This window comes from Nesoenas mayeri, assembly GCF_963082525.1.
Source record: "Nesoenas mayeri genome assembly, chromosome: 1".
NCBI lineage: Eukaryota > Metazoa > Chordata > Aves > Columbiformes > Columbidae > Nesoenas > Nesoenas mayeri.
The window spans coordinates 55,789,210-55,812,214 of record NC_137541.1 but is presented as its reverse complement, the minus strand read 5'-3'; positions in this window follow the sequence as shown (position 1 = coordinate 55,812,214).

The window sequence follows — 23,005 nt, the reverse complement described above, 5'->3', positions numbered from 1 at the left end:
CTCTGTGATCTGCTGAAAAGCTGTGTCAGAGCTGACTTCTCTGGCACATGGTTTCATGGATATCCATCTGAGGAGTCTTCTTGACAGACTGATCTGTGCATTTATTTAATTGAATTTTAATTTTAGGTTAGAAATTAATGGATGGTGAACAGTATGAATGTCAGACATGCTGCTCTCTCAGAAAGCGTGATTAAAACCAAGCCACCTATCTATCTGCATTTTTCTCTATGCCTCAAATATATGTTCCCTTACCACTTGTATTTTACAGACTGAAATTATTCACTGAATATTTACCAACAGGCAACATCTTCTCCTTTAACATCTGTGGGCAATAGTTTTATAAGATGAATTTGAGCTGTAAGCTCTTAAACCCCAAATTAGCTCCTTTCATGTTTTCAGTGTTTAGCATCTAAGAGCAACCAAAAAGGTCAATAGTAGCTGTTTAATGCTTCAGTGCTTTGAAAGCAGGGAGAGATTTATAAGAAGCTTTAAAAGCAAGTATTGGCAAGTTAATGAATGTAACACTTTTTCCATTTTAATATATATCCATATAATTTTGAATAGTAGTAATATAATTGTTACTTGAAGTTTCCCCTGAGAAAATACAGAACTATTGTATTGGCCGTTTAGAACAGTTCTTCCAACAAAAGAAATATGTGTACACAGCTTCTAGGTCAACATTCTTCAGAAGAAAGTCCCTCTGTATTTTTGTAACAACTGCCCTTTCTTTCCATTTGATTCCAGCTACGAATCTCAGGTTAGTATGTGCTAAGAAATGGGGATTTTGTGGTGTTTGAGATTAGATTCATTAGCTTTGCAAAATCTAATTAACATGCACACAAACACACACGTCGCAATCTACTAACTTAGAGCTTACTTCACAAAAGCAATAATGAGACATTGACGAAATCATGCTGAGGAAACCAAAAACGCCCAAACCCTTTGTTTGGAGTATCTGAGCCCTAAGAGTAGGGAAAGAAGAAAAAAGTTACATTTGAGATCTGTACAGACCATCATGAACCTATAATTTTCATTGACTCAGAAGTGAAAAAGAGACAACACATGCCATAGTATGGAGTCTGAAGAAGACTACAGAGTATCATCTTTTCCTCAGGGGGTCCATGCAAAAGCACACTTAAACACAGGCACCAGCATTCTTAAAGCTGGGAGGAGCTGCATTCAGGAAGGATGCAGGCATTTAAAGCAGACCTGAAGTTGGAACTGAGGCCCTGAAACCAAAATTGGGACCCAAATAAGACCCATCAGCTGTTCACTAATGTTGAAGTTGCTTAAATTCACACAACGTATATATCTGTTTGATTCAGTGCTTACTTTGCCATTGCCAGCCTAGATATGGTCAGGATCCAGAAAAAAACATGTTCCACTAGCTTAAAATCTCTGAATAACTGAATGCAACAGACATTCAGTGAAACATTTAACACATATTCATGGAACTGGACTTTCTGGTAGTTGTGAGCCATGAAGTTTATTTTTTCTAATACTCAGAGGGGGAAGCACTCCTTTTTACAGAGGATCTTACAGCACTTACCCAGGAACTGAGAAATGCAAATTGAAGAGCCTTAAAAAAAATATTTTAACAGGACTCAAATTCTACCTCTGGAGCTCTTGGCTGATATGAAATGGTGGCTTCCACACAGAAAAGATTAGTTGCGATACAGCAATTTACAGCAGAGTGTGGCTCTGAATGGTAGCAATACAGACCACTTGTCAACTAGATAGGGTAAACTGGGTTCTGAGTTTTGCTCCTGAGGCTGGAATAGGGACAAAAATTAAGAATCATCACTGTGAGGTATGTGTCCCAAATACAAGGTACAGAAACAGATTTCTTCTTGCCATTTCTGGAACAGTAAATTTTGGATGCTTTCTTGGAGGGTCTCCCAACTTCAATGGCATGGGCAGGGTGTAATTTAAAGGCATCTTTTGGGAAGAAATGAGCCCTACCTGACCTTGGTTATGTGGGACTCCTGCATATCAGTAAGTGTCTCCGACACAACACATCACATCTCAATGTGGAACAACACACAGATCAGCACCATCATCACCATGGCACCTTGGGAGAATGAAACTGAAGTACACAGCCTCAACTTGAAGCCACAGTGTGTTATGGCCAATCTGCCTGTATCCAGATTTGCCCCTCAAGCCAATGGCAGTGATCTCAGCTCTTTCAGGTCCTCAGACTGTTAGTCCACATGCTGACAGTCTATGAAGAGAAGCAGGCGGCTGTTGCGCTATCAGCAAATCTGTAATCAAAGTAATACACTGAACTTTGAGGGTCTCCCATGAAAAGCATTCTAGACTGGGCATCCCAAGTTAGCAGGACACACCTTTTGAAGCTGTAAGTCATATTTGCTCCTTCAGGAGAGAATCGAGATTCCTAACATGTCCTTCTGCCCTTCTGTAGAAAATCCCCTGTACAGGCCTCTAGCAGATGTTTTTGGTTCTTCCTCTCTTCCCATGTTGAGCACAGCTAACACTAGCACTTAGCACAGGGTGTGGGATCCAGTCTAGGGGCATGGTGCCTGATTTTTAAACAGTCTTTAGCAAGGCTAGTCCTTAGGTGCTGAGTTGGACAATTGGTCAACTCTCATGAAAGTACAAGTGTGTTCAAAGATACTCTTTAAATAACAGTCTGTGAATAAATTCTATGCTCTTCTTTTTTAGGCTCAACTTGGTAGTGTCTAGAGTACACTGTGAGGCTTCTCGTACAAAAAGCACTGCAAACCTTGCTATTTCAGGTCAGTTAGTCAGGAACCTATCTAATACTTGAACTAAGGGGACCATGTCCTCACAGGGTGTTTAACTGAAATCTATTTAAAATTTAAGTCAAACCAACAAAACCTGCTTCTGCAGGCAAAGCTCAGGGCATGCTGCCCTCCATTTATTCTGCATTTGCAGACTCCTCCAAAGGGAGTACAGGGCATAAGTTCCCAGGCTTCAGAACAGCCCATTCCATATAATCCTGAATTACCTTGCAAAAAGGCCAGCCTGTGTTGGTTAATGCCATTCCGGCTATGGGTTTAGTACATACTGTTCCCTCTAATAATCTTATTCCTCCACATTCTTACTTCATTTGAGCACTGTACATGCTTACTTCTGGTGCAACATTCATGTTTCACTTATCAAAATTCCTCATGGCATCACTAACAGACCTATTAGGAGATCTGAAGACTTTACAGCCCTTATACATAGTTCTAAAACAAAAAAAAGACAGCTTGGTTTATTGCTCTGTCCTCAGTAAAATCTTTCCACTCAAAGCTAATACATGCCAGAGAGCATGAGTGAAGTTCACTACCTTTATTTTTTATGGCTGCTAAAAACTAAAGAGTAGGGTTGCTATATGAGGATGGAAGTCAACTAAAGTAGATATAGCAAAGATTGCCTGTCATCTTCTATGTGTCACCAGTTATCTATGCTTGCATGAGCCGAAACTCAAGCTTTAAGAAAGATGAATATTTAGAAATGAAAATTCTGGTCATTTTTTTAACTGAAACTTAACTCGTGTTTCATGTGTGGAATTAGGAGACTTCCATAAAACCTCTTGTTTGGCCTTGAATGATTCTGAGGTATTTTTGTTGGGCCCCAAACTCTATAAACTAGCCACTACTAACAGCTTCCTTCTGTGAGAGGCTCTGTTTCAAACTACAGCAAAATTCAAATGTTAAGTCCAAAATAAACAGTTCCTGTAAAAGTAAATTGATAAATAGCTCCCTTGTAATCATATAATTAGTGGTACAACGTGTTAACCGCTTTTGTGAAAGCCATGTAAATGCTCACCATTCACATTGTCAAAAGTATAATTGACCCAGTTGCTTAAAAACAATTGATGAAATGATTGTTGGTCTTTAGTGTGGTTATTAATGCTGGGGCAGATCTTGCTGTGAGCAGACAGCAACAGACCCTTCATTGCTATGCATCCACACTGTGTTTTTTAATTCTTTCCTAAGAAAATTTGAAGGTTGGGGCCTGGTGACAAGGATCCACACCTGGCCTACTTACTTATCCCTGGTCATTGCATCCACTGGCCAAACTTCCTACATATTGAGCATCAGTAGCTGTTAGGAAAAATGGTACCTCAACAAATATCAAAATATTTGATAACTAAAGCTTTAGTAATACAATCATAATTCATACAATATGAAATGTCCAAAGTCAAGTGATTCACTCCCTAAAGGCTTTCACATCAGAGAACACCTGAAAAAATTATAGGGATAGACTCTTACATTTGAAAACTCAGAGTAAGAAAAGGGATTTTAAGGAAATTTTCTACTTCTCATTGGGAAATAGCGATCAAGATGATTAGAGCTAAGTTGAATTAGGTCTAAATTAATGTTGGAATTCAGTCAACAGAAGCAAATACCCTCATTTTAACTTTATCCAAGATCATCACCAACCCTGCAAAATTTCTGCAGTCTGCAAAATGTTTTATCTTTATAAAAGGTCAAGTCTTTACATGTGAAAAGAGTTTTCCACTTGTCTGCTTGTAATTATAGAATAACATTTCTCAAAATGTACAACATTCTTTGGGATGTGGACTAACTTTGGTGGGCAACTCTACTAAGAGAGGCTGAGCTGCTGTTATAAAAAATTAAAACTCGAAGCCTAGTTTTTGGGAAAGGTGCCTGCAAAAAAATGGAGGAATTGGTTCAGAACGGTCTGTCTGCAGCTTTTACTGGTAGGCATGCGCTAAATCCACCACTTACAAGAGGACCTAATGCCAATACTGCTCACTATTTCAGAACTGATGCATGTACAAAGGAAAAAGTACATTAGTACAAATCCTCACTTCAGTATTTCTGAGAATAAGCAGTAAAATACGGCATGTGATAAGGATAAACTTGAACAAATATATTCATATAAATAAAATAAATTGAATAAATATATTAATTAATATGCTAAGGTGTTTGACTTTAAAAGCTCATGGCAAAGCAGTGGGTTTGATTGATTTAATTTTGAAGGTGAGCTCAGCTTTTAAAAGACTGAGAAGTACTGTTACAGGAAGACGTTATGATTTTACAATAATAGCAGATACCCAAATAGCAACAAACCACTGCACACAAAATGCCTGACTTGCTGGTAAACACTGTGCAGCCCATGCCTATCATTCTAAATTTTCAATTACCAATTCCTTGCCTCCTGGGCTTAAAATAGGATTCTTCACTAACAGACTAATAAGCTTACCTATACTTCCTTTCAAATTATATTTAACAATAGTTTGACCCAAATGAGCTGCTCCCAAGCTTTTATATCAGCACACCTAGTTTCAGGACAGCATCCCCACTTCTGGCTGATGACCTCCCCATGAATGCTACAGTTCGCTTGTCTGGGAAACACTGACCTTGATAGTAGGACTCACAGGACAATGAGCAGAAATGTCACCACCTTCAGAAACAAATGTACAGTCAATATAACTTTCACTATGAGTTCTCAGCATAAACAGAGACACACTCAATCACATACAAAGGTACACAGCCAGGCAAGCTATAAACTAATGAAGATATTTTTCCTAAATACTGGACAAAAAAAAAAGGAAAAAAGAGAAGCTTATATTGTTACAGATATTTCTACTTTAAAATACTCAGGAATAACTTTGACACTTCTGTAATGGACCAGTTCCTAGATGAACTGTATAAATATTGTGCAAAGAATCATATCTAGGGCAACAGCATCAAGGTTTGATGTCTACATAAAGCAGTATTCTGGCATACATTGCTCCTATGATAGACTTGGAAGCAGAGAAACCAATTTTCAAGGACATAGTGAGCCAAAGCTATTAAAGAATAGACATGGTGTTGAAGCCAGTCATTCAGTCCCCACTATTGCAAATGTTCTTCCATACTGACAGGGCTTGGAGCCCAAGTCATACAAAATAATGCCATTTAGTGTCAACGATGAAAATCATGAAAAATTAAATTGGAGCTGTAAAAGCAAATGGAAAAGCATGGTGTAGGATCAGGGTTGCCACATGCTGTTTGTTGTGCAAAATACCTAGAAAGCGACTTTGTCTATAAAATGAAAAAAATATATATACACATTTATTAGAGACACATAATATAATAAAATATTTCTAGATCAACAGGAATTACCGAGAAGAGTGGAATTTGGATTCTAGGCATTCAACCCTTAGATGAGCTCCATTCTGCAATTATTCTTGTTCAGAACAACTCCTTTTCTACAAGTCCATACTATTAAAAAGAATAATAACTTCAAAAGACCACCACCTGATTGCTAGGTATTAGCTCCCCTCATGGATCATATAATGCAAACACAGTAATTTCTTCCCAGCCTAGACAAATGTAGCTTAGCACAGATCTAGGAAGAGATGCTAAAGGCAAAACCAACATACTGTTACATCAAGCAGGTAATATTTCTGCTCAATTGCTTTCCATTCCTTTTCTTACTTTGAGTCTATCCCTCTTTAAAGCAAAGTAGAATCAGGATCTACTCAATATTCATATTTTTGTACTTTTAACAAAAAACCCCACAAAAGTTAAATCCTGCCATGGCACAGCTGTGTAGAAGGGAGCAGGAGAAAACTTCAGCATGTTGTGGGAGGCATGGGGGAAAGGGGAGGCAATAGACATTCATTGCGTTGTTCCGGGCATGCAGGAAGAAAGACAAGATGCAAGGGATGTGGTTTATTTTGGCTGGAGCTTTATTAACTCCTCTGGGAACTACCATCAATAACTTGTACAGTACAGGTCGTCATTCTTCCCATAATCATTCCCACCTGCTGGAGAGCTGCAATTGGCTTCCTTTCTCCCATCACTCCTCCCTCTCCCCCCCACACACCTCCACAGCTGGTCACCAGCTCACTATTCACCACCATATCTCCTAAAAAACTCTAAAGAGGATGGAAGAGGCAATTGTGTCCTCACTGTTACAGAATTTAGCAATTCCTACTCCCCCTCAGCCTCTTGCCTTTCTCTAAGTCTGGCTCCAGTTCCAGCTCATCAGACATTCAGATCTTCATGGAACAAATACCTGTATTGCACATCTGCCTTATGGAAGAGATGGAAATTAGCTTGACTGAGCTTCTCCATCCCTCTGTCCTGTTCCCCAGTAAGTTAACAGTTCACATTTGCTGCTACCTATAAAGCTGTTATCAAACTCAGTGTATACAGACTCAGCAAGGTGCCTCAAATAGAAATAAATGACATTTATGCAGGATGACAATTATCATGTTTTTTAAGATTGCTGTAAAAATGTTTACTTACGGCAATATTTGAAAACATCATTTTAAATAGCAAATGAAGTGGCTTTTTACACTGGTCAGACAAAGTGAGAAGCAGAAAGCAATCTCATTTCCATGGTTTTTACACATGTATCAGTGAACTGTTGACCTCACATTCTCAACTTCGTTCTTTAGCTCAAAGAGTGGGGATGGTACTTGCAAAAAGAGAGAACTGAGGGCTTGGAATGAGAGGAGCAATGTGTTGTACAAGAGCCAGGACAGTGTGGAAGTGGGGATGCAGCTATTCACCATCTGCGCACACAATCTGTCCCTTGGGTTGCTCACTCATGAAGTTTACATGAAATGCGTGTCCACACATATACCTGCTCCTCACCTGCGCTGGTATGAAGATGGGCCCTGGGTGTGTAGAGGGATGAAGGGTGAACGATGGGAAAAGAGAAGAAAATGCAGCAGGAATTACACTCCCAACAGAAGTCAGTCCTTTAAGAAAACAGTAAATACACAATCAAAAGCACACAAAGAAGAGGTTTTCTGAGATAAAGCCAGCCATTTATCAGGTAAAAGTACAAAACTGTCTACAGAAAAATCCATCTGGTATTCCACTGGTATAACCACTGCATCTTAAAAAGCAATCAGTCTGTTTTTATAATTCTACTCCTCAAACGGTTTTTTTTTTTATTTGCTTTGGCAATGTATCTACATTTTCTATTAATTATCAGTGAACACAGGAATGGCTTTCTAGGATCTTCAGTGCAACAAATGAGTTTGTTTGAAAATACTTTTCCTTCTTAAGACATTAAAATGCAATTGTATGCAGTAGCTATGGTATCACTGTTGGGTCATTTTAGATAATTATCTCCCACAAGCAACAGCTAATGAATACCCACTGACTCTTCCTCCTTCTGAAATGGTTCTCTTTTCTCCTTTCTTATTGCTTCAGTAACCAAATTAAAATAATTAAAAGTTATACCGATTGTAGATGTGGTGTAAGACCAGAAATGGGTCTGTTGCCATTGTCTTCAGAGAAAATGGGTTATTAGTATGCATAATGGCTCCAGGAGTATAATATTAGTAGGACTTTGCATTTCTGGTTTTATGTTTATTTGTTTTTTTCACGTCCAGTTAATAACTCAACTGCATAAAGGGAAAAATGCATATATCAAAATGGAATGCATTTTCATCTGGCATTTATATTTTCTGAATGAATTCCCTTGAAAATGAAGTATATAATTGAAACAGAAATTATATGTTTATTGCTCATAGAAATCTATCATGCACAAGATGTTGAATGTTGAACTACTTAGAGAAATTTACTACTTTGTATTTTTCACAAGAAGTTCCATTATGGGAACTGATGGATCTTTTCTGGAATCAGGGACATTTGTCTCCATTCCTGAATGCAGAAGAATGGAAATATGTTATTCTATCATTTTGCTGCACTTGGTCCAGGTCCATTCAATTTTTTTCCTAATGTTTTGGAAACACACAGACACAAAAACTGAAGTCTGCCTGGCCCAGCAGGAGATAGTAAAATACTTTGCAAACACCAGATGGGATTTTAACAATATTTTTAAAATATAAAATGCTCGAAGCATTCTCTGCAAAGCTGAAAGTGAACATGTTTCATCTCATTTTAAGCCTCTTTTTTCACCTAGCTAATTCATTTACATCCTCTGTTAGAAGACTGACACTAACAGACCTCTGATTTTTAAAAGGAAACCCAAGAATCAGCCTCTTTGGAAACTAATATTGATACATATAATAAAATACTTGTGCGATGCCATCAGTGTAAATCCTATATTATCATTATAATGTGACTGCATGGTCTCGATGCTGGAAAAAAAAGCATAATGATATTTTGTTTCATTCTTCTATTAAATAACTGAGACATCTGTAGGGTTTAAGACATTGTGTTATGTTTGTGTTTCTAACCATCAGATAACGTTTTAAAAGTAAAAAAATAGACTGCCTATCCATCATCACATTGAAAGAAATAATGAGTCCCCACTCCTCCAGGATTATGAATGCTGCTGAACGGAAAATTTTAAGAAATCTACTTTTACCACAAGACACAAAATGATTTAAACTGAAACTGTTTGGGGGAGATGAGCCAGCTGCACTGAATTTCTTATTAAAAAAAGAAAAAAAAAAAAAAGGCAACACATTTCAGAAGTATTGAGAAGAGTTATTTAGACTATTTTCTATCTAATTTTCTGCTTGATCAGACTTCCTTTCAGAACTTTGATCTCAAGAATGTAATGTAGTAATAGCACAAATAGTATGTCTTAAAATGGAATTACATATTTAGAAAAAATCAAAAAGAACAATTCATGTCAAAGCAATGGTTAAGTTCATAACCATTTTCAGATTTCAACATAGTGCTCTGACAAGGAATGGGTAGAATCATCAAAATCTTGACAGTTTTCCCAGGAAGGAATATAATTTTAAACTATATGAAACCATTAAGGAAGTTAATTTACATGCAATTTGATTCTTTAGAAGAAAATCCTGTCTATATACAACCAGCCCTGTAGTCACTTGTTCTCTTAAATCCAAACAGTATTTGAATTAATTGAATATTTTGAAGTATATTGACAGAAGTATTCTTATTTCCCTTACCAAACACTTCTCCTCATAGGGCACCTGCACTTTGCCAAACAAAGGGTACATGATTTCTGCAATTTGATGATTTTCTGCTTCCATCAGACAAAGCAGTTATTCCAAGGCTAGGTCTGTAGCTAGCATTAATAGGCAGAGGTGTATGCTTTCCTGATGCAGGAGCCCTGGTCTCCCTGACTTGGTCAGCTGCGAAGCTGGCTGTATTAGAAGTGGGGGTGGTTAGTAGGTCAGAGAGGTTGTCCTGCCCCTCTACCCTGCCCTGGTGAGACCGCATCTGGAATATTGTGTCTGGTTCTGGGCCCCTCAGTTCCAGAAGGACAGGGAACTGCTGGAGAGGGTCCAGCGCAGGGCAACAAGGATGATGAAGGGAGTGAAGCATCTCCCTTATGAGGAAAGGCTGAGGGAGCTGGGTCTCTTTAGCTTGGAGAAGAGAAGACTGAGGGGTGACCTCATTAATGGTTATAAATATGTAAAGGGTGAGCATCACGAGGATGGAGCCAGGCTCTTCTCGGTGACAACCAATGATAGGACAAGGAGCAATGGGTACAAACTGGAACACAAGAGGTTCCACTTAAATTTGAGAAGAAACATCTTCTCAGTGAGGGTGCTAGAGCACTGGAACAGGCTGCCCAGGGAGGTTGTGAAGTCTCCTTCTCTGGAGACATTCAAAACTCACCTGGACACATTCCTGTGTAACCTCATCTAGGTGTTCCTGCTCTGGCAGGGAGATTGGACTAGATGATCTTTCAAGGTCGCTTCCAATCCCTAATATTCTGTGTGATTCTGTGTGAAGCCAGACTTTAGGGTTTCATTTTGGCAGCGATGTCTTGCATTCCCAGCAGCACAGTGATCTGGGTTTAACAAAAAAACTCACTTCTCAGCACACACTGCAGCTGTAGCTGGTGGAACTGACAGCCAGTGACTCCAGAGAGCCTGGAGTTTCTCCCTCTCACGTCCTGCCTGAATACTGTGGTACAAATGTGGCAGTAGCCCTGGCACTGCTCTAAAAGAAGAGCAGTCAGGACCTGACCACTGAGTGCACATCTGAGGTTGGCTTTGGGTGGCGGAGGCATTCCAAACTCCTGCAACACAGGAGTGTGTTCACCCTGGGGACAATTCTGCATGGGCCTGGGGGCAACTTCAAGAGTAATCAAGGTCATGCCAAAGGAAATTTTAGGCAGCACCAGGTGTAGATAATTGTGGAAAATAGCTTTTATGATTGCTTCTTCAGGAAGTCGGTACCTCATTTCAATGCCCTTTCAGCAATTTTCAACTTCAGCTTAGGGAGCTAAGTGATGGTAATGCAATATAGCTCAGTTTAGAAAGATTTCATTCCAGAAATGCCTATTGCCATCTGAAGGTACTTAGTGGAGTATGGCAATCTAGATATTTTTGCATCAGGTTTACCAGATTATCTCAGTTGTGATTTATACTTACCATTTAATTTTAAAAAGGCGTCAAAGGAATTGTGGCCCCCTAGAATATGCCCCTTTTAGTTGTGACTCTTGGATGACTTTATGCACAAAAGTGCAGGGTGTCGACTGAAGTAAAGCCACAAATGAGTTAGGCATGATCATCTTTAAATCAGAAAATATTAAGACCTTTAAGTTTCCCTATTGCTTCACATTGTAAGCCAGATTTTCATAAGGTGAAGCCTGACAGTCACATATTTTACAAGCCTAACTTTTGCACCAGCAAGTGCCACAATTACATCCTCAAACACAGTTTTCTTTTGAGAAAACAGAAGGATATTTGGATAAACAGAGGGACCGGTGAGGTCTTACTGAATTCAGTGTGAACCTTTCCATCAACTTCAGTGGTATTTATTTAAACAGGATAATTCAATTTTTACTAACAAATGAAATACTTTTGTAGATAGGTGCATAAAACAAACAGGAAAAGGATAGAGTCAGGTATGTCCTGACCTCTGGCTTGCTTTGTAAAAATCCCACACTGAAGGTCATCCAAGAAAGAATGATTTCGGGAAAGCCAGTGCTCATATAATCTTTTTGGTATGCTTTTTTAAAGTTGCTTGTTCTATTAATTTAGTAGCAGTTATTACTGTAGCTACTGAAATGCTATGAATTATTAATTTATTATTTTTATTATCTTCTCTTGTGGTGCATTATTGAACTTCCTGAGGGTTTCACATGGAGTGCAGTTTGTGGGTTTGGGTTAAATATTTTTAAAACAGTAATGCTGTCAGGATAAAGAAAAGCCAAAATAAATTCTACTTACGAAAATTTTATTTTGGTTAAGTAATATATATGCATTGCCTACACATTCGGCTGCACTCATTTACACACATAATCTGCCTTCATAGAAATTTATGTACAGAAACGAGGGACAAACTTTAAAAGCTGGAACACTTCAGTAGAGGTCTTTTTACAAGGGTCCTATAATTTGAGTTACTCAGTTCCACATGAGGCACCCCCTTGAAACTTCAGCAAGGAGGAGCACAGAAGCACAGAAGAATTGGGTCCCATATCTTCCTTAGTGAGAAAGGTATAAATAGTCAGTGTCCTGAGGGAATTCACAGAATAAAACCTGTCTCACTATGCAGTTACATACTAAAATACTCTGTAAACCTGTGGTCTGACAGTATTTTTATTGCACAGTGATTTTACATCAATTTTTGTATCGATTTTTTTCAGTTTACAAGTTAAAATATGCTTGTGCTTCCTTTTGTAAATGCCAACGCTTCCAAACTAGGCCTGAAATGTAAAAGTCAAGATAGGTTTTCTCAAGTTTATACTCGTCAGCATCACCAGTAAAAGATACTCCACAGCTGGAGCCCCATTAGAAATGCTATTGTGCAAGACTGAAAATAAACAAAATCACCCTCACTAAATTTGTTGGTATTTCAGAAAGAGGAAAGCAGCTAAAACATCCTGGCAAGGGCTGTGCCACCTTTGGAAGAGCTGTAAGCACTGTGAGCTCCAGCTCCTCTCCGCCTGCTGCTCACACATGGCTGCTGAAGGACAGGCTGCAGGCTGCTGACTAAAAGCCTGTCTGGTGGTGGGCCAGTTTGTATTTGGGCCTGCACTGGTTTTCTGTTCGTTTTTACGCTTCAGGGTTCCTTACCCTGCGCTTGAGCACCTTCATGAACGCTGAAGTACCCCATAACTATAGACCACGAGTCCTGTGCCCTTTGGGTTACATGAGAACGACTGTCTCGGGACTATTCTCATCCCTCGAGTCAGCACAGTAAGCTGGCAAAGCTCAGCACACAGCGGATGCAAACAATAGGAGGAAAAACGTACCATTTTTAGTGGGCACTTTCACTTATTCACAGTAATCTTCCTCAGAGTCGCCTACAATGTGAGTAGCCCTCTTTGAATTTCAGTGGGAAATCGGAAGCTGTATCTCCCTTCGCCTCTGTTGTGGTTTAACCCCAGCCAGCAAATAAGTACCACGCAGCATCTTGCTCACTCCCCCTTGGTGGGATGGGGAGAGAACCTGAAAAGAGAGAAAACTCACTGTTTGAGATAAAGACGGTTCAATAAGTAAAGCAAAAGCCACAAGCGCAAGCAAAGGAAAACAAGGAATTCCTGCACCACTTCCCATGGACAGCAGGTGTTCAGCCATCTCCAGGAAAGCTGGGCTCCATCACGCACAATGGTTACTTAGGAAGACAAATGCCATCACTCTGAACATCGCCCCTTCCTTCTTCTTCCCCCAGCTTTATATTGCTGAACATGACACCATGTGGTGTGGAATATCCACACCACAGCTGTATGGGGTGATGCTAGGGGCAGAAAAGGTCTTGACTCTGTATTAGCACAGCTCAGCAGGGACTAAACAGCCCTGTGTTATCTGTTACACTGTTTCCAGCATGAATCTGGAACAAAGTCCCATACTAGCTACTAGGAAGAAAATTAACCCTATCCCAGCCAGAACCAGCATGCCTCCTTTGACAATGGCTACCTATATGCTAATTTTCATGCTGCAAGAAAAACAAAAAAGGTCAGATTGAGAGAATTTTTTTTCCAATTTCTTTTTGGCCATAGAACAAAACTGTCAATCGTTTCTGTTAGTGTGTGTATGTGTCCAGATGCTGCTTTTCAAGTAACACATCCTACCCAAGCTCCACATTATGGCTTCATCCATGTCTAGTGCCTTTGACTGCACTAGGTTCTCATTCCTGTCTTCCCTTCTTCATCCAAGAGAGAGTCTATGAGGCTGAACAAGTCCTGAACTATGTAGCTTTTAATGGACCCAGATGCTAACTGCCCTTTCTGCATTTCAAAATTTACATCTGGAAACAATAATAAAACCACTTTGTCTATAAGTAACTTTATCCATGCTACTTACAACTTAAAGAATATTTTCTTTGTATTTCTATTTGAATAATTGGACGAAGAGATCTCTCAGATGCTGGCTGGTTCTCCTTGTCTTGGCTGAAGGGTGTGGTGTACCCTTTCAACCTCCAAATAGGATCTTTCTGTCCCTTCGGAAAAAAAGTAGGTTTCCCTTTGAAGTTACTAAGGCAAGCCAGTGGTATTGGTTCACCTGCCTACTTCCATAAAACCTATTATTCATGAATTGGAACACCTACTCGATGGCTGTAAGGGCACAAGACACAGGCTGGGATTCAGAATATTTCAGCAAACATTCTCCCACTTTCTTATTACAGCAGACAAACATAATGTGTAGAAGAAATTGTTTTAAAAGAATTTACGCTCGTAAAGCAAATGCACTTAATACAAAATGAAATTAGGGGAAAAAAAAGTCATAGAATATACACTGTATTTTGATGATCAGTGCATGCTTCTCCCAGGATTTTTTTAGGTAACATGTGGAAGACTTTTTTCTCATGCATTTTATGATAGGATCAAATAAGCTAAAACTCAGATAGAAATGAGACTATGGTAATCATATTCATATTTTTGCATCACTTCTTGAAAATCCAGGCATTCATATCAACAACATAATCTATTCTCCAATACGTTGAAAATGTGCTATAAAATAAAGAGCATGCATAAATCTAATGGCTAAAGCTGTGCCTCTTTTTTGGTTTCAGAAAGCAATTTCTATTTAGCAATGGCCTTGATTCTTCAAGTGCATCTGTGCTGCGCACTTCTATCTAATGCAGCCACTTGGCTATTCACACAACTTCACAGAATCATAGAATCATTTTGGTTGGAAGACACACTCAAGATCATCAAGTCCAACCATTAACCTAACTCTGGCACCAAACCATGTCCCTAAGAACCTTGTCTATACATCTCTTAAACACTCTCAGGGATGGTGACTACAGCAGTGCTCTGGGCAGCCTGTTCCAATGCCTGACAACCCTTTTTGGGAATAAATTTTTCCTATTATCTAAACCTCCCCTGGCACAACTTGAGGCCACTTCCTCTTACCCTATCACTTGTTACTTGGGACAAGAGACCAACACCCTACATGCTACAACCTCCTTTCAGGTAGCTGTAGACAGTAATCAGGTCCTGAAAGGTGTATCCACTTGCTCAAAGCCAGTGCAGGTATATCAATATAGATATACAGAGGCCTGTAAACACTCCCGTGTTCATGATATAGCCCTTGTGAGTCAAAATTTCCACTGACTGAAATTAAAATTAGCAAAAAGGAGCGTGAACTGAAAGATTGGCCCCTACAGCTATAGAATTAACTGTGGAAGGGAAGGAGTCCCTGATTTTACATTTGGCTTAATGTAAAACCTCACCCCTCAAATCCCAATATTGTCTATCATGTGTCTCAAATCCAAATATAAAGGACAGAGAAGTTCCTAATGTGACGATGCTTTCGAAGCAGGTTTTGAGCTCCTTTCATTTGTCTGCATAGTTTAGAGTGGTAACTGGTGCCTACTGACTGGGCCTTCATGGATTGAATGCAAGAGAATTGTGCAGAGCTGTCTAATGAATACTATTTACATTGGGCACTTCTAAAGTAATCATATATAAGCAGTGAGTTCTAAAAATCTTCAGTTTATTAAATCTATATAGGTATCATGCAAAGCCTAACTATATCTGCATTCTGCTCTCCTGGCAATGTCTGAGTGATTGCTGAAGCACTGAAGACACAGATGGTTCACAAACCTGATGGATTATTGTCCTGTTTCTGTGTACCACTACCATCACACCCATTTAAGTATCAAAAGGATAAAAAAGTTACAGATAGAGTATTATAATTAAAATTATTTAAAGTAAATGTACATCATGCTACAAAGTAAAACTAAGAGTGATTGTGACAGGTGCTACAACAGCATCTGGAAAGAATGGCAATATCAGCTACACACCTTTCTTCACTTTTCTGATAGGCTCAGTCAGAGGCCCAGGTCATTGTCACCATGAACCCCTTGGACCACATTGTAGGTTTGGCATTTTCAGCAAGTATCACCAAACAAAACAACCTGTGAAACATACACTGACTTCAAAGCCAGTTTTGCCAATGGCATTTTCAGTGCCAGTTCCTCCTGGTAAAATAGAGGAGCAGCTTGTAAAAAGAATCCCATGAGGCTTCTCCAGGTTATTGCAGTAGCTTCTGATTACGACTATTTGTTATTTCCTGAAAAACGGTCTAGAAAATCAAGGGTGTTTTGATCTGGGAGGGCTAATTAGAGACACAATATCCTCATTAGGACTATCATCATAGAACTACCAGGGTGTTTTTTAACCTTCCTCCTCATATCTACTTATGTTGTAGCAGGGTTCGTCACTGATAACGTGACTGATTTGGTCACTCTGTTTCTTAAAAATTTCAGACTGTTCTTTCAGAAATGCCCTTTGTATACTGGGCTTTAGTAATTAAAACAAAGCCAGTCTTGAAATATGTCTCATAATAACTCTGGTATCATGTCCATAAAGGCAGTTTTCCAGAAGATTAGCAGAAAAAGCATAGTCCTTTTTTTGGACAGTTACCCTTAACTGAAATCAAAACACAGGTCTGAACAAACCTTTCATCTGACATGTTCATGGCAGGATGATGGGAATCTGTTGTGGCAAGTTGATCCCTCCACTTTTTCACATATAATTCAAACTCATCAGATAAAAAACAAACTCCATAACCATTCATGGCCTAAAGAACTGAGAAAATCACACTGGAGTGTGGGAGGGAAAGGAAGTGTTCACAACAGCTAAATTTAGCCTTCAAAGACCAGACTTGCTAGGCTACTTTCATTGTTGATAGGAGATAAGTTGTACTGCGGAAAAAATCAAGAATGCCTAGATTATGGCTTCAAGTCTGAACTATCTTCTAAAGAAGCCTCTCAAGATCTTGTGGATATTGTACATTTCCCCACTTTCCTCTGGCACTGTAAAATTCTCTTTCATATAACCTATGAACTGCTGTTCAGTACTTTGGGGAAGGATGGAGAGTTCTTATTGATCCAATCTCTCTCTCATGCAGTGAATGGTTCCCTCATTGTACGGGCATGTCAGAGACACTGTCACCAGATCCCTCAGTCGAGATGGTGTCAGGGATTCCTTTTGAAATGAGCTGTATGTGGGTTTCCAGAGCTTTGTTACAGCTATTAGCTGGTGCAGGGGACATGCTGCCATTTTCCTTAATGCCTGAGGAGCTCCCTAATCTGCAGCCTTGTACTCTTGCAGTTGTATTACACCTCTCCTCTTGCAAAGGCCTGCTGGTGTCCAGAAGGCAAAAGTGCAGAAAGTGGATCCAGGCCCCTCTCTTTACACAGGTAAAATGCCATTTTCTACTTTGGAATTTAAAAGGCTTTTCAATATTAATATGTGCTTGAGGGCTGTTTTATACAAACTCTTGTTCATAAATTTGACCTTTCTCTCACATTTAGGACAGAAACATAGAATGATGTGTGCTGGAAGGAATTTACAGAGGTTATCTGGTTCAACCTGCAGCCCAAGGCAGGACCAAATTCAGTTCAGGTGGCTCAAGGCCTTATCCATTCAAGATCTGAAAAGAAATCAAAGGATCTTGAAATGAATTATGCCCCAGAGTCTGAGGACGGCTAAAAATAAATGAGACAGGGGATATTAGTTTTCTGTTGAGCTTTACACAGGAGCTAGGACTGGTTAGACTGCACCCTCACTTCTACACTCCGCTGTCTCTTTTAGTACCTGAAATCACAGAAAGTAAAAACTTGTTTCTGCCTAGTGTTTTCTTTTCTGGTCTGTTTGATGCTCTTTTACCATATAACTACTATTACTGAAGAGCGTCTGTGTACTTCGAATGCAGGTTTTATATTGCTGCTGTATTTTAAAGGCTAGATTAAATCTATTTGAACAGCCACTTGGTTCCATTTTTTTTTACCTCACAGTCCAAGCGTTTAAAATAAGCTGCAGCTCCTGTCTTCCCCATTCCAGCCGCCAGCAGAGGGGGCCCACGCTTTTGCCATGGGCTCCTCTGACCGAAGCCGCTGGAGCAACGTCAAAAGGCAGCAAACATCAACCGCGCAGCTCTGTACAGATGTGCTTAAGCGCCGGGAAGGGATGGGAGCCAAGTCACATTTTAACTCAAGCAGAAGTATCTGTCTCTTGGGTGTGAGTGCTTCTGGCAACACTATAAATAAAATCCACACCTTACAATAATAGGCAGCTTAAAAAAAAAAATTAAAAAAAGTGGTGTGAATACACAAATGCATGGGAATCCGTTCAACTTCTTCACAGATCAGCTTGTAGATACGGCTGGAATCTTTTAATTAGTCCTTGGCCTCATATGCCTTTTTGTCCATCACTGCTTCTTCAAAAGTCAAAATAATGCCTTCATCTACTGCTTCACCTTCTTCAGTTCAACCACTGTTTTAGACAGCAGCCTTGCAAACAAATATATGCACTTATTGTGTCCATGTGAAGAGTCCCAAAGAAGTTGTGCAACATAGAAGAAATACATTTATAAAAATATACCTGTGGCCTTTATAAATAGTAGTTTGTCTTTTTAAGGTCTTACTGAAATCTGCTTGTTTGGGTTGTTTGGGGTTGGTTTTGTTTTGGTTTTGGTTTTGTTCTTTTTCAAATAGCTCTGACACAACTCATGTTAATTACTCTTTGTGTGAAAACATTGATAACAGGTACCGTATTTTTCATATGTTATAGGTATACTTTTACAGAACTTTCTCTGAAGGGCTGCAAATCACCTGAACACAATTCTAAACTTGGTAGAGTTTATTCTGGCAAGGTACTGAGATAGAAATAGGAAGAATAGACTTGCGTGCTAAGTGCAGTGAACTACCACAAAAGCCTCCATTATTTGGGCAGACCACAGTAAATAATAAGATGTATTTGACAAACATCTGTGTACCTGATAAAACATTGTGTTTATCAACCCATAGCAATAGTAAGAGATGAAATAACTTAGACTCACCAGATCACTCCAAACTTCTACACGTCAAAATCATTAAATTATAAAATTAACTTAATATAGAATTTAATACTGTCTCTCAGACATATATTCTAAAGAAATATTAAGAGCTCTTATTGCATTGAAAAAGGTTCTCTTAAAAGATGCAATGGGGAAAACTTTGCTGATATACTGCTGGGCAACTGTAAAACTGGAGGAAATTCTAAACATTAAAGCTCCTTAGTAAACTATACCATAAATAATTGTCTTTGCTCACCACAGTAAATCTGAACTTAGGATTTCAAAATAGCTTACTTAGTATAACATTTCAAACTGGTTTTGAGTTCTCGATTTGTAATTACGTTGTACAAAGTTAGGACAGCAAAAACTACTAGTGTCTCAAAATTATCAGTTACATTTTGAAATATAGCTAAATAGAAATACCACATTCTGAAGATTTTGGGGCACAAATGAGCATTACTAAAGAGTAGTATCTGATTTGACTAAAATCTACCTATGAATAATAATGCTTCTGCCCTAAAAAGAGTTGAATACCATGCTAATGCATACACACATAACATAATGCATAAATTGACAACTTATTCTAAAACTCTGACACTATATGGAAGGGGCAGTTTTTGATCTCTGTTACAAATGGGTCAAGCTCCAAGTTGTTGAGAGGACAGAAGTCTGAAGCAAAGTAAGAGGACAGCTGAATTCTGCATGGCCACCCAAGAGCAATACGGCTTCCCTTGTCTTCTTCTCTCCTCAATTTCAATTGTGTGAAGTTCCCATGTTCAAAGAAATACTCCCTAAAATCATCAGCCAACAGATGTGACACTTGCTGCTTCTTTCCACAATAACATTTTCTGAAATTCTGCATTAATTATTATTAAGTTCATTAAGTGCAATTTGTTCTACAGATGAAGATGTGTTCCCTGAAAAGGAAAACTTATAATGGAGATGAAAGTGAAAAAATACCAATACATTGCTTTTGACTTGATGCTTTTGAAATCCATTCCAAGTAGTCAAACTTAAAAATAATTATTTTTCAATACAATGCATTGCTTTCTCCTTTTGTCATCTTCTTTCTCTTTGTATATTTTAAATCCCATCTGTTTTTACCATAGTTCACAGAAATATTTCAGAGAAAAACTGAACTTGACCAAATGTTGCTTTCTATACCACTGCTGCTTCTGACAGATTCCAAGTGGCATTAGAGCAAAATGATTAGTACTGATTTACTTTCAACCTTCTGTTCCACCTATCTCAGGGGTTTATATATTGAGCCAAATGCAAACTAAAAGGTGTACGTAAAGAGAATATACTAAGTCTGGACTTCTCGTATGAGTCCTTGTTTGCCAAAGTTTCCTCTTTCCTGCATATTACTTCACAGGTCTCTGCTCTACTGTAGCAGCAATTCTAATCAATGCAAAGACTCTTTTGCATAGCAACCTTGATTTAACCATCTCTGAATACATAAAATAATTAATATAGGTGCTTTGAACCACCTTCTGGAGAAATCTATTCCTCTTAAATCAGCTTCAGAGAGATGCCTGGGAGATTAAATTTGGGTGGTATGAACACTCTCCTCATCTCCTACTGTCTCCGTTAATTACTAAAGAGAAGTAGCCAAACCCTCGGAGGCCTGAGTTATTAAGAGAAATAAATATATTGGCTTCCGTGAAACTGTACTAATTTTGTATCACTGGAGAGCTTGCCTTTTCAACCACTACAACAAAATGACTCTTACTCCGGATTTACAAGAGTTTAACAGATCTGAACAAGGTCTACAAACTATAACTTTGAACTTGTCTCAGACACTCTTTTAAGAAGAAAGTCCTGCAGCAACCACACATTTGGAAATTTCAGTGCTAATGACAGCGTTGGAGGGATATTCAAACCGTCCAGCATGGGCAACTGTAGTAGTCTTGTAAGAGGCTCTGACATTCCCCGGATGATCTCAATGGACAGGGCTAAGAGTTCTCTCAGCTTGAAGCCAGGAGCCAGCAAGTGCCTTCTGCAGGTACTTCTTTGTCTTCAATGGTGACAGATGAAGCTAAAGGATGTAACAGCCTGCTCCCTTCTCCCTGCTTCTGGAAAGATGTTACATGTCATGGATCTTTGCTGACATTCTGTTATGTTGGGATTTATAAATATAAAACTCTTTCACATAAGTTGCTTGCCTCAAAGGCAAACACATCCCATAACAAAAATGCCTGCCCTAAAGCCAGCTACCAGCCTTGCCAAGAAGCAGAAGAGCAACCCAATGTGTGTTATAAACGTGTTAATGTTGTTATATATAGAGCCCTGGTTCTGACATTCAGTCCAGAAATACATCTCTATATCTTTCAAAAACATTTAACACAAACACACAGCGATTCACAGAGTACTAACTCTATCAGGGGTAGTGTTTGTAGAAGAAAGTACATAGAAACTTCAGAGTTGTGTATTTCAATTGGCTGAGTTTATTGCAGGTACCAAGACTTCTTGCCTCTTTCTTGCAACTTTTTTGTGGGCCACCTTCCCTCCTCTTCTCTGTAAAAATTTTGCTGTCATTCCTCTGCTCTAAACCTGCTATTAGTTCAGAGTGTCCCCGTTCTCTTTTTTCAAATAGAAGGGCTCCTCAAACTCACCCACTCTGATCTTCCTATAAACAGTGGTGCTGCAGTCATTCTTCCTCCCTTTGCTCCATGCTCCTCTGCACAAGGTTCCTTCTAACTTCAGCTCCTTGGCAGCCAGAGGCACACAATCCCGCTCTTCCTTCCTGCTGGTTGCTCTGTCCAAATTCTCCACCAGTTCCCTTCCCCCACCTACAGCACAGGCCCTGAACAATTACCAGCCATGCAGAAGAAATGTAATTTCTTGTATTTTGTATTTCCATGTAAGCATTCTACATAACCAGTGTCACTGACAGGCTCTGGTGGAGGCTCTGTGCATGTGCTGAAGGTCACAGACCTACATTTTGCTCTTTTCCTCCCTTTGTGTCATTTTACACTACTGCAGATGGGTCAACATCAACTTCAAAAGGACAACAGAGGTGGGTAATGTATCCTGCCAGTTTATCATAGTGGTACAAAGTGGGAATGAAGCATGTGAGCCAAAGAAACATGGACACTTCAACATCTGTTCTGACTGAGTATGTACTAGGAAGCTTTGTCGATTAATTTTGCACTGGGCAATGTGCAAATAGTTTTCAAAAATTTGTTGAAAAATGAAGCCCTATAAGGTATTTCCTGTTTGATTTTTCCAAAGTCCCAGTCAAGAATGGGGAAAGCACTGCTATCAAGATGATCGAGATATTTGAAATCTTTTGGTCTTACTAATGAAAAAATCTTGACTTCTCTCTTTGCAAACAAAACTTCTATTTCTGTGCTTACAGCTCAGAAGTCAAACATACAAAGGCAGAAATAAAAATGCAGATCCCTTCCCTCTTCTAGAGAGGAATTTACAGGAAAACAAGGTATCACACCACATCTAAAGCCTTCTGACAATTTGTCACAATTAGGTCCTTCTTTCTTAGATATTTTTCTGCTTGTTGCATGGCAGCTGATCCCAAAATGACTGAACTATTACAACCACCACAAAAAAAAAAAATAAAAAGAAGAAGAAAAAATATTACTGTGACCTCCTTCAAACAACTCCAAAACAATGTAATCGCTCATTATACCATATCATGCAAATACACTTCAAAAACCACAGGAACCCCAGGGCGTTTGCCACACAGACACAGTGAGAGAAGGAAGGATGAAAGAATTGGACAGAATTTCTGTATGAGCTGCTAAATTAAGAAATGACTCTATGCATGCACATGGTATGTATCAGCTCTTATCTTTTACCCAGAGAACAATGTGGGCCACCACAGCACATACAGGACTCAGAAATACATCATGCATC